Genomic DNA, 12,262 nt, shown 5'->3' on the forward strand with positions numbered 1-12,262 from the left:
TGAAGCACCGGAATTATAAATTTTGTGTTATAATTCTTGTGTTTTTATGTTAATTTTAAAATTTAATTACTTAAACTCAGTTTTTTTTTCATTTTTAATGTACAATTTTGGTTTATTTTTGTTGTATGTCTTTCTGTATAAGTGGCCTAGGTTTTGATGCCTGGGTCCTTCGTACGACAATAAACTTACAATAATAATAAACAGATGGTTCAAGTGATGAAATGGAAGTTAGATGATTGAATTCATCAAAAAAACTGTTGTTTTAACCTGTATAATAATAAGATTGGAAGATTTGTATAGTTTGAAGCAGGGGCGTCGCGTGGGGTGTTGCACTGCCGCAATTGCACCACCTTAAAGTTTTGTAAGAAAAAATTAAGTATCTATAATGTTTTCGTTATTTTTTAGAAGATAATCTCTTATAAAACTCCAATTTAGAAAACGATCATTTTGCTCACTTCACTGCCGCAAGCTCTTAGCTGACTGCCGCAAATGAACTCAAAACAGCAAAATTTATTCAAGAATTACCGCAAAATCAGTATCTTGCGGTAAGTAAGCTAAGTTGAAAATTCCCTGAAACAGTACAGGTTTAAGTATCATTCCACAAGTTATTGTAAACAAAAAATGAAAACAAATCTAAGCAGAGAACAGGCGATTCAAGCAGAGGCAACTCGAGCAAAAGCAGCTCGAGAAGAAGCAACTCGAGAAGAGGCAACTCGAGAAGAAGCAACTCGAGAAGAAGCAATTCGAGCAGAAGCAACTCGAGAAGAAGCAACTGGAGCAGAGGCAACTGGAGCAGAAGCAACTCGAGAAGAGGAAACTCGAGCAGAAGCAACTCGAGCAGGGGCAAATCGATCACCTTAAACTCAGTTTTTTTTTCTGCACCACCGAAGAAAAATATCACGCGACGCCACTGGTTTGAAGTGTTTGATTATGTATTTTAGAATAAGTTTAACAAGAGTTTAGATTTATAAAAGTCAAGAAAATTTTAGTTTTAAGTCAGGAAATTTTTCTCAGCTTGATCTGTGGCAACCATGATTATTATTTGTATTTTTAGTGTTATCATTACCATCGCTGTTATTATTTAAGTTAGAATTACAAAGATTACAATTACTTTTTGTGCTACTATAATTTTAGTTTTTTTATCAATGTTTCATGTACTATTATTTATATTATTCACTTTGCTATTTTATACTCAGATTAATTGTAAAATCTTTATTTATCTATAACTTTTCAAATGCGTTTTTTAAAAACAAATTGTACAAACTTAAACTATTTATATTTATTCATAATTTTTTGTAAATTTTCGGTCATTTTAATATGACGCAGGTATTATCAAGAAATTATATTACTAAACTACTTTTTTTTTTGCTTTAGTTACTTTTTGAAACATTTAACGTCAGTAGATTTTATTTTTAACATTCATTGTAGTTTTATGTTAACTTTTCTTAATATTAAAACTGCTTTATATTATTCCTAACTTAATAGGTTCAAATATATTAGTATGTTTTTTGGTATGTTTAAATAACAAGTATAATATATATTTCCGTAATGCTACAATTTAAACTTATTAGTTAATGCTTATCAACTTAACTAAACTAAACTGTTTTACACTTATAATTAACATTTATTTCAGTTACTTTTAGTTATTAATCCATTCATAATATGGCTTCACTAGCAGATGTTAGGACACGGATTTATTTTAAAATTTAGAAACATTTGACAAATTAGGACCTAACTACAATCGGATATTTTTATTGGATTTAATCTGAATTGACCGGATCAGGATCATATTTTCAAATCAAGATCAGGACGGATCCGAATAAATTTATTTTAAACTCTCAATTTTTTGTACAACAAGCTCAAAATTTTCCCCAAGTATGCCGAAAAACTGTTTTATTGCTTTTTATCATAAACTCCATAATAACTAGTGCCAGTTTCATTATCAATAGAAATAACAGTCTGAACCCTAAAGTTATGAACACTTGTATGCATAAGTGCTTTTTGTTAATTTGCCAGAACTAGTGTTCTACCAAGTTAATGGTTACACGACAGTTCAAGTTCTTGTAAAAATATTTAAAAGACTATCTCAATAAGTAATATAAATTTGGAAAAAAAAAAATAAGTGGATCTTATTTATATCTACAAGCCATTTTTTTCTTTTTGCAAAATATTAATTATTTTTCAACATATTTCAAAATTACTAAAAATAAGTAAGTTTTTTACTTTATTTAGCCGTAATTCAAAATTTTTTTTAATGTTTTGCAAAAAGATAAAAATTTCCAGTAGATATTAATATGACTTACATTTTATTTTTTTTGATAAACATTCATTACTTTTTTATTTCTGGCCCTTTCAATTTTTCTTTAGAATTTGAACAGTCGTGCACCCTAGATTAGTATCCGGCTGAATCCAGGTTAGTATCAAATAATAGGATCCGGAAGATCATTAATAGCTTGTACTTAGTATATACAAATATTCATATCATTTTTCTTCTCAGAACTCCGTGGACCTATATAATCTATTTAACTCAAAGAGACGTCTGTCAGTTGGATAAAAAAATACTGTGCAAAACTGTTGTTATTATTGATTATTCTTATAAACTTGTTTCGTTAAGATCTTTTTTAGTAAACTTTAAAAAAACAATATTAATATTAATGTTCTTTATTTGCATACCAATTAAGATTACTTTTGAAACCCAATATTTATATAACAGGGTTGCCTTACTTTAAATTTTAAAAATTAGCAAGAATTATCTTTAGTTTATTAAATATCTCCAACTTTTTTGTTTCCTTGACGGGATTATTTTATTAACATGAGTTATATGTTTGCATATGAAAATCTTTGTAAAAAATTTATACCTCAGTAGTTTATTTTTTCAAAGTCATTAACTAGCTTTAAGGGGGTGCACGACAATTCAAATTCGGACAATTCAAGTTTCGACAATTCAAATTCATCAAAAAAATTAAAAGACCTTTACTAAAAAAGTCATGTATATACCTATGAAATAAAATATTTGTATATAGGTTTAACTTAATATCTACAGGCATTTTTTTTTGTTATTGAAAAACGTTAAGTATTTATAGAGATATCGCTAAAATAAGCTTAAAAATATAATTATTTCGAGTAATTTTTAAATATCCTAACAAATGTTTAAAATTTTGCAAAAAATAAAAAAATTCCTGAAGGTATTCATAAGACCTACAAACGTACTTTTAATTGTTTTAAAAATACATTCTTGTATGAGATAAAGTCTTTTAAATATTTTTTAAGAATTTTAGTCGTCGGAATTTGAATAGTCATGTAACCGCCATAAGGGGTCCAAAATTCTTAGCATAAATTAAAATTTGCTTTTACTTAAAAGCTTAACGTTTTTTTTTTAAGGTAATGTAAAATTAAAATATAATGCGACAATATTTTAACTTATTATTTATTATACTATTTCTGGAATAAAAAGTTGTTTAAATTAGAAAATATTTTTTCCGATTTTCGTTTTAAAAATATTAACCGAAATTTAAAAAGTATAAATAAAATATGTACAATAAAAATCTTTAAAATTTTCGTGTGATAAAATCTTTAAATAAAGTTAAATGACACTAAATTAAAAAACATCAATAATATTAACAAAAAAGTTTATTTAAATATTTTTTATGTTTTAATACCATTTAAAACTTTAAATAAATGAGTAAAAATGCATTTTTCTTGTATTTTTTTACAAGAAAGTTTTTGATTCAATCGGATATAAAACAAAGTCAATCAAAACTATGTTATAAGTCCAGGGTCAGTAACCATAAAGTATAAAACTTAAATAAATCGTAATCAAACTTAAACTTTTCTATAAAAGGTAAGGTGCTCGCTAAAAAAATGTCAGCAAACATTTGTTGAAAAAATTTAATAACTTATAACAAATAGTAAAGTACTGTTTACAAAATAAGATTTAATGAAATAAGCAAAAGTAAGTCATTATTAACTATATAGCCTAACCGTATATAAATATTTATTCAATATTATTTGAATAAATAAAAATATGTAAGTACACCACTGGCTGCAGATTTATGCTTTGCGTGCTGCAGTTTACCAACCCCTTTTGTAAGTTATAAATTTTTAAAAGTGATTAAGTTATTACCATGTACAATATTTAATAAAACTTTATAAAAAATTTATTTAGCGTGTTAAATATATGCAAGTTTGTTTAACATAAGAATGTGTTAACTCAGGGTTTGGAAAACTACAGTGCGCAAAGCAATAGCTTGCGACCCATGATGTACAATTTAGCTTAAAACTTACATTTTAAAACAAAAACAATGGTTTTGTGTGTAAAAATTTACAATTAGGTTCTTGTACTAATGATTACTAATCAAAAAAGTTCTATTATTGCTTAATTTTTTTGATTACTACATTTATTTTAACAAACTGCAACCCGTGGGAGACTTTTTTATTATCCAGCTCGGTCAGCTCGCGAGCAACCTTTTTTTAAGAAAATTGTTCCACCGTTAACAAAAAACTGCCAATTCCGGTGTTAACTAATAAATAGTTGAAATTGTAATATTTCAGAAAATAAAAAGAAGCCGAAGATATTAAAAAAAAAAGTTATCAATTGCTCATGAATAATGATTGTTAACGAACGGACGAAAAAGCGCTCCAGCATACACTAGCAAAATAGGGTCGGCTGCAGATGTAAGGTTTTAAATTTTTTTATTCATGACATTATGCAATTGAGGTAAATAAATAATACAAAAGTATATTAAGAACATCTATACCCTTATCCCTAACCCATCTCACCTAAAATTTTTAATATATACTCTTACTATTAACTCAACTTACCCAAATGTTTAAAATATAAACCAAAAATTTAAATTTGATTGCTTAAAATTAAACTTAAAATAGAAATAACTAAAATACTAGTCAATCAGAAATGCCGTAGACAGGCAGCTGACGCGAAAAAAATGTATCTGAGTATCTTAATTTTAATGAAATTATTTACAAGACCTTCTTTTAATTAAAAAACAAGTTTAATAAAAATTAAAGTCAATTAGACTTCAGCAGTACTACTGCAACCAGCAGACTATTAAGTAATTTTTTTTTTGGTAATGCCCCTTAAAAGAATTTTTATTTTAATATGTATTTAGAAACTACACAAGGTGTAACATATAAGCTATAATAATTTACTCCACAATAAGTTTACTTATTGTAGAAAGTTTTGTCTAATTAAGCTTTTAAATTTTTTTCTACAATAGAAAAAATTTAGGTTATGCTTAACTTTAGGTGAGCACCAATATCAAGCTGAAATTAAAATACATTTGATGTCTTATTTAACCATGATTTTAGGCTAAAAAAAACCAATACTATGTTTTAAACAAGCTATATAAATACATAGTAACAGGGTTGCCACTTTACCTGGAAACCTTGAAAAACCTGGAATTTGACAATTTAGTCAAAAATAACCTGGAAAAACTTGGAATTTGAGAAATTTTGAACAAAAAACCTGGAAAAACCTGGAATTTTCAACAATTTTAACATTTTCAATAGTAATTCACACAAAAAATCTATCATATAGATAACTGTTCAAAAATATAGGTTTAATTGTTTGCTAACAAAATATTAAGTGTTTTTTTTTAAGGTAGATAAACATCAGAAAATACTCACTCTCCCCTCTGCAACGATAAACGTTTTCTGAAGGTCAAGCAAGTGAGTTTGAGCTCATCACATGTTATTCCACCTGCCCTATCTTTAAATTTACTAAGAAAAAAAATCTTTTATATAAAATTAAAGCTAAAAATGTCTACGTAATAAAAAAAAAATTTAACTAACTGAAATAAAAACTAATCCTAACCCTTTATTGAAAAAAACCTTTGGTGACACGTCATTTAGCAAACACTCACAAGGTTAAAATCTCAACACTAAAAACCACAAAGTGTGGGAAAATCATGAAGCTCAAATCCCCAAGTAAGTATTTGCCAACGCTACAACAAAAAACACACCAACAATCCAATCATGTGATCACTGCCACCAGTGTGAACTCACAATCAGCTGTTGCAAACTCAAATAAACAAATACATAATTAAAAATATTTAGTTCTAAAAATAATAAAAAACCAACTATAATAAAGAAATACTGTAAGTAGGAAAAAAAATTATTTGTATTGAAAATAATGTATATATAAAAACATAAAATTAAAATACACAAAATAAACTTTTGCTTGGGACAGCTGTTTCTGCGTTTAATACGCGTCTTCAGTCAAGTTTTATTCAATGAAAAGCAAACTTGTAAGTACAGCAATAAAATTATACAAAATTAGGTATTACGTAATAATAGATAGTTGATTTTAGACAAAATTATTAACATAGTTTTTAGATAAATTGTTTACGATAATGTATGCAGCCAGTTTGTAATTCGTTTCTTTTGTTTAGAGATTCTGATTTATTAACTTTTAATATTTTGATTTTTTCTGCATTACACAATTTACATCTGTTTTTTAAACAATATTTATTTTTCGTTCTTGTTAATATTTCCCACTGAATTTTAAAATAAACTTTCTTATTTTTTAGTTTCCAAATGTACTGCAATAAAGTTGTCGTGTTTTTATGTTTTTTGTGTTTGAAGCTGTACTTGTGCTTTGTGTAGCGATTCTTGAACAATAGTCCAGTCGAGCCAACATAAAACTTGGTCTGGTTTTCAGTTATGACTGTAGCTTTATATATAATATTTTCCATTAAGCAACTTCCATTTACCGGGCATTCTTGTTTTTTGCAGTCACACATTTGCCTTTCTTTGTCCTGCGTGTCTAACATCTTTTGATTGTGTGCCATTATAAGTTGTTTCATGTTTGGCATGCATGAGTAGGACACTTTTAGTGTCTTCCTGTTAAAAACTTTACAATATGGATGGTTTTCAGTAAAGTTATTGTCCACAATCTCTAGGAAGCGCTTCACAACCCGTGTTGCTACACTTTTGCAGAATGGAGCGTTAAAATATAGAATATTTCTTCTCCTTCTTTTCTTGTTCTTACCCTTCTCGCTTTTGTGGCTATAGGCTAACTTGTGATTGTACCCACTTTCTCTTATAGCTTCCTGGTATTTTTGGGTTGTTTCCTTAAAAATGCTTTGACTGCTAGAAATCTTCTGGAGGTGGTTATTCACTGCCACTGGTATGTGTTTTAGCACATGCTCTGGATGGTTTGACTTGCTATTCACATAAACCGTATGCGCATTTGGTTTTCCATACGGCTTATGACTTTCATTTTGAAGATCTAAAGTAACATCTAAGAAGTCTGTTACAAACAGATTGGCTTCAATGGTTACATCAAAACCAATGTTTTTAAAGACTTTTCTTAGATGTTTGACTTTTCTCTCCATATCTGGTCCCGGTAGAATGTCCACCACTGCTAAACCATCGTCACGGTATATTCCAAAGTTACCATCTCTAAAAATCTTTTCCTTCTTCAATATATCTAAAATATATAGGCCAACCAGTTTGCAAACTTCTGCTCCATGAAAGCTTCCCATTGGTACATCAAAGCTGTTCTTGTTATGCTTTTTCGACCATGGTCCACCCTTGTGGAACAGTACTGATTTACAGCAATGTCTGATTAGCTCTTTTTCATTTTCCGTGATTTTAGTTAGGCCTGCAGCAAATTTGAAGGAGTTTTCCAAAATTGTTGCTGAGATTGCTGGATAAAAGCTCACTATATCAAATTTGATAAACCTTGAAGTTGATTTATTGCTTAAGTTATTAAACCAGTTCAATACCTCATAAGTATTTTTCCATTGTATTAAACTACTTTTTGTTCTTATAAAATTGTTGATCTTATCTAAGTTTGTTTTTGCAGGTTTGCAAATAAAAGTTTTTGCCGGATTAATTATTCTACAACTTAGTTTAGTTGGGAAGTTTGGTTTATGATCTTTTAAAGTAATGTAACATTGTTGTTGAGAAAGTTTGGGAATTTTACCTTTTATTTTGTTTTTCACAATTATTTCCTTTGCTTCATTATTAATTTTTTTGATGAGACTTTTTTCCGATTTTTTGTATGTAGATGTGATGTTTTCTGTAATTAATTTCTTATACTTATCCCGACTAATTTTGTATAGGCTGTGAGATTTATCTGCAAAAACAAAAACTTTTTTGGTGAACTTTATTTCCTTTAAGTCTTTGTTAAGTTTGCGGGTAAAAGAGTTTTGGTATTTTTGGAATTTTAAATTATTTATTAACTCGTAAAGGTCGTTTTCAAAATTTGTTAGAAGTTTATCCTCGGGAGCTCGTTTTTTTGTTGGAAATAAGCGGTCATAATCTGAAACTTTAGCTTCTGTGTTTTCATCCCTTAAATGGAATGCTTTCCATCTCATTTTAGTTATCAGTTTATCTACTTTTTTGTACATTTAAATTTTGAACTCTTTATTACTACTACTTATTGGTATGCTCTTTAATGAATAATTGAAGTTTATAGGTCTTAAGTCGTGTATACTTTTAATCATCTTTAAAACTTTAGAGACTCAGCTTAATTGAAAAAGCGAGAAACTTCTTACTTTTTTTTGAAGTCTGTTGATGGTGAGAGAGGCTCTCCACTTTTTGTAGGTGCAAATTATAAAATTAAAATACACAAAATAAACTTTTGCTTGGGACAGCTGTTTCTGCGTTTAATACGCGTCTTCAGCTAAGTTTTATTCAATGAAAAGCATACTTGTAAGTACAGCAATAAAATTATACAAAATTAGGTATTACGTAATAATAGATAGTTGATTTTAGACAAAATTATTAACATAGTTTTTAGATAAATTGTTTACGATAATGTATGCAGCCAGTTTGTAATTCGTTTCTTTTGTTTAGAGATTTTGATTTATTAACTTTTAAAATTTCAATTTTTTCTGCATTACACAATTTACATCCGTTTTTTAAACTATATTTATTTTTTGTTCTTTTTAATATTTCCCACTGAATTTCAAAATTAACTTTGTTATTTTTTAGTTTCCAAATGTACTGCGATAAAGTTGTGTGTTTTTATGTTTTTCGTGTTTGAAGCTGTACTTGTGCTTTGTGTAGCGATTCTTGAACAATAGTCCAGTCGAGCCAACATAAAACTTGGTCTGGTTTTCAGTTATGAATGTAGCTTTATATATAATATTTTCCATTAAGCAACTTCCATTTACCGGGCATTCTTGTTTTTTGCATTTCTTGTTTCTTGATTATACATATATATCAACAATAATGTCAATAAATAATAAGAGTTTTAAAAATTTGTTATTATTAACTTTGTACAAAACTCAAAAAAAAAAAAATAAATAAATAAAATAAAAATAAATAATAAACAAATAAAAAAACTAAAAGAAAAAAAACTAAAATTTTAAAAATAATTAATTAAAAATAAATAAAAATTTTGTATCAAATTTATACTTTTACATCTAATTTCTAATAAAAAACATAAATAAAGTGAACTATCTTAAATCTAACGCAATAACAAAATTAAAACAAGTAAAATAACTCAGCAATAAACAAAATTTATTACAATAATTTATAACAATCACTCTTTCATTACCAGGACATTCATAAAATAAAGACCCACACATTACAATCTGATGCCCAAATAACATAAATCAAATTTCAACATAAACAAAACATACATGTAGAAGCACTCTAGATCTACTCCATGTAGTTATTCAACAAAAAGTTTTTATATCTAAATTTAAAAGGCTCTTTTTTTAAGTTTTTAAAAGTTTCAGGGACACTTAACCAAAACTTGGGACCCAAATACCTAAAGCAGTTTAGGCTAAGTCTCGTTCTAGGTCTTTCAGTTATATAATTCATTTTCTTTGAAAATCTTTTATTGAGTGTGAACAGAGCTAGCAAGTGTAAATCTATTGTGTTCTACATCAAACCCTGTTATAGTATTACGCATCAACTTACAAATTTGCAATTTATACACATCCTTAAATTTTAGCACACCAGTTTTTTTAAACAAAGGGTTTGTTGTGGTCAAGGCAGGCTCTGGACAAACATACCGATCACTCTTTTTGCATACAAACAATTGGTTTTAAGTAATAGTCAGCAGCACTACCCAAAACAGATATACAATATTGGATATGCAAATAAAACAAACTATAATATATCATTTTAAGTGTAAATGTGTCCAAATAATATCTCAATTTTGACAAAAAATAACAACTCCTAGACAATTTCGATTTCAGAGAACTCAAATGTTTCTTCCAATTCAGCTTATCATCCAAAACCACACCTAAGTATTTTATACTATCACTATGCACAATAAGAAAACCATTAACCTTGACACTAAATTCACAATTTTTTGAAGTTTTATTGAAAAGCAAAAATTTAGTTTTTGAATAATTAATAAAAAGTTTATTAGCATGCAATCATTTATAAACTTTAACCAACTCCTTATTAATAATTTCATTTAAATACTCATGATCACTATGTTGGTAGCTCTAGCAGGCATCATCAGCAAACAATCTTATATTTATCTCAGAGAGGTAAAATATCGTTAATATACACAACAAACAACAAAGGACCCAAACAAGAACCTTGTGGTATTCCAACATTCACAATTTCACGCTCAGACACAACATTATTTATGACCGTTGATTGACTTCTATCTTTTAAATAATCTTTAAGTGAATTTAACATTGAACCTTTTATATAATAATTTTTAAGTTTAGATATTAGAATTTTGTGATTAACCGTGTTAAATGCTTTAGCCAAATCCAAAAATACAGAGCAATTTATTAATTTTCTCTCACCAGAATCAATTAACTCATCAACAATCTGATTCACAGCTAGTTCAGTCGTACTATTCTCTCTAAACCCAAACTGTTTTTCATGTAGCACCTCATTAAAAAAAAAGATTTTTTTCAATCTCTCACACACTAAAAACTCAAAATTTTTCGAAAATGAGGATAAAAGAGAAATAGGTCTGTAGTTATTAATGTCATTTTTTTTACCAGATTTATAAATAGGGATTACCTCAGCAAATTTAAGCGATTCAGGAAACACACCATACTTAACACATTTTTTATACAATTTAGAAAGATAAGGAGAAATTATTTTTGCACTGAGCTTCACAAAACGAATATTAGGGACATCAGAACGCACACTTTTATTTGGATTTAAAGTTTTAATATAATTCAGAATCTCACTATCAGAAATTTTATTAAAGACAAAATCATTTTTAACTGAATCAGATAAATACTCATCATTCTTTTCATCAACAACATCTTTTCTCTTTTTTAACAAATTGTCAGCAATATTTACAAAATTTTTATTCATTAGATTGCCTACACATTTTGGGTCATTCACAATTTCACCACACTCATCAAGCACACCTTTAATTTTACAACTAGATGTAGATTTAGTGGAAACAATATTATTCACAATTTTCCATAATTGTTTACTATTTTGTTTATTCTTTTTAACTAGTTGTTTATAATAAAGTCTCTTGGAACATTCTATTACTCTGTTTAATATATTTCGATATTTTTTAAAACAAACAGAATTTTTTTTTGTTTTATCTTTAATGGCAAATTTAAACATTAAGTTTTTAAAGTTAATTGAGATTATTATACCTTTTTTTATCCACGGTTTAGCTTTTAGTTTTTGTTCTTTTTTACTTAATATTTTGACAGGAGCATGATCAAATACTGTCCCACTAAAAATACTCTCAAACTCATTCCAACATTTGTTAACATCTTCACAATTTTCAGCACACAGGTTCATGCCTCTCAATTTCGCACTCAAATCATTCAGAAAAGCTCTAACTTCAAACTTACTGAAGTCCTGAAAGGACCTCAGATCACAATACTCATTTTTAAACTTTTTGCATTCAATTTCACAGATAACAGGCATATGATCAGATATATCATAATCCACAACATTGACATTTAGCTTTTCACAATCAAAACTAGAATAAACATGATCAATCAAAGAACTAGACAAATAATCAGCAGAATGCCTAGTTTGCAAATCAACAAATTGCAAAGCACCAGCACTAGAAATACAATCCAATTAGTCAAAAGTACACTGATCTCTATTAAACAAGTTTATATTTATATCACCACCAATTATATAATATTTATTCTTTTCATTTAGTAGGTCTAAAACTTTAGGGAAATTTTCTTTAAAATTATCAAATGCAGTGCTTGGATGTCTATATACATTACCAACTACAAAAGATTTATTGTTTTCAAGTTTAATAGAGATCCACAAATCATCTACATCACACTGCTCAAAAGACACACCTTCTACAACCTCATAAGAGTGGCAA

Source organism: Thalia democratica, chromosome 5 (assembly GCF_965202585.1).
Source record: "Thalia democratica chromosome 5, ktThaDemo2.hap1.1, whole genome shotgun sequence".
Lineage (NCBI taxonomy): Eukaryota > Metazoa > Chordata > Thaliacea > Salpida > Salpidae > Thalia > Thalia democratica.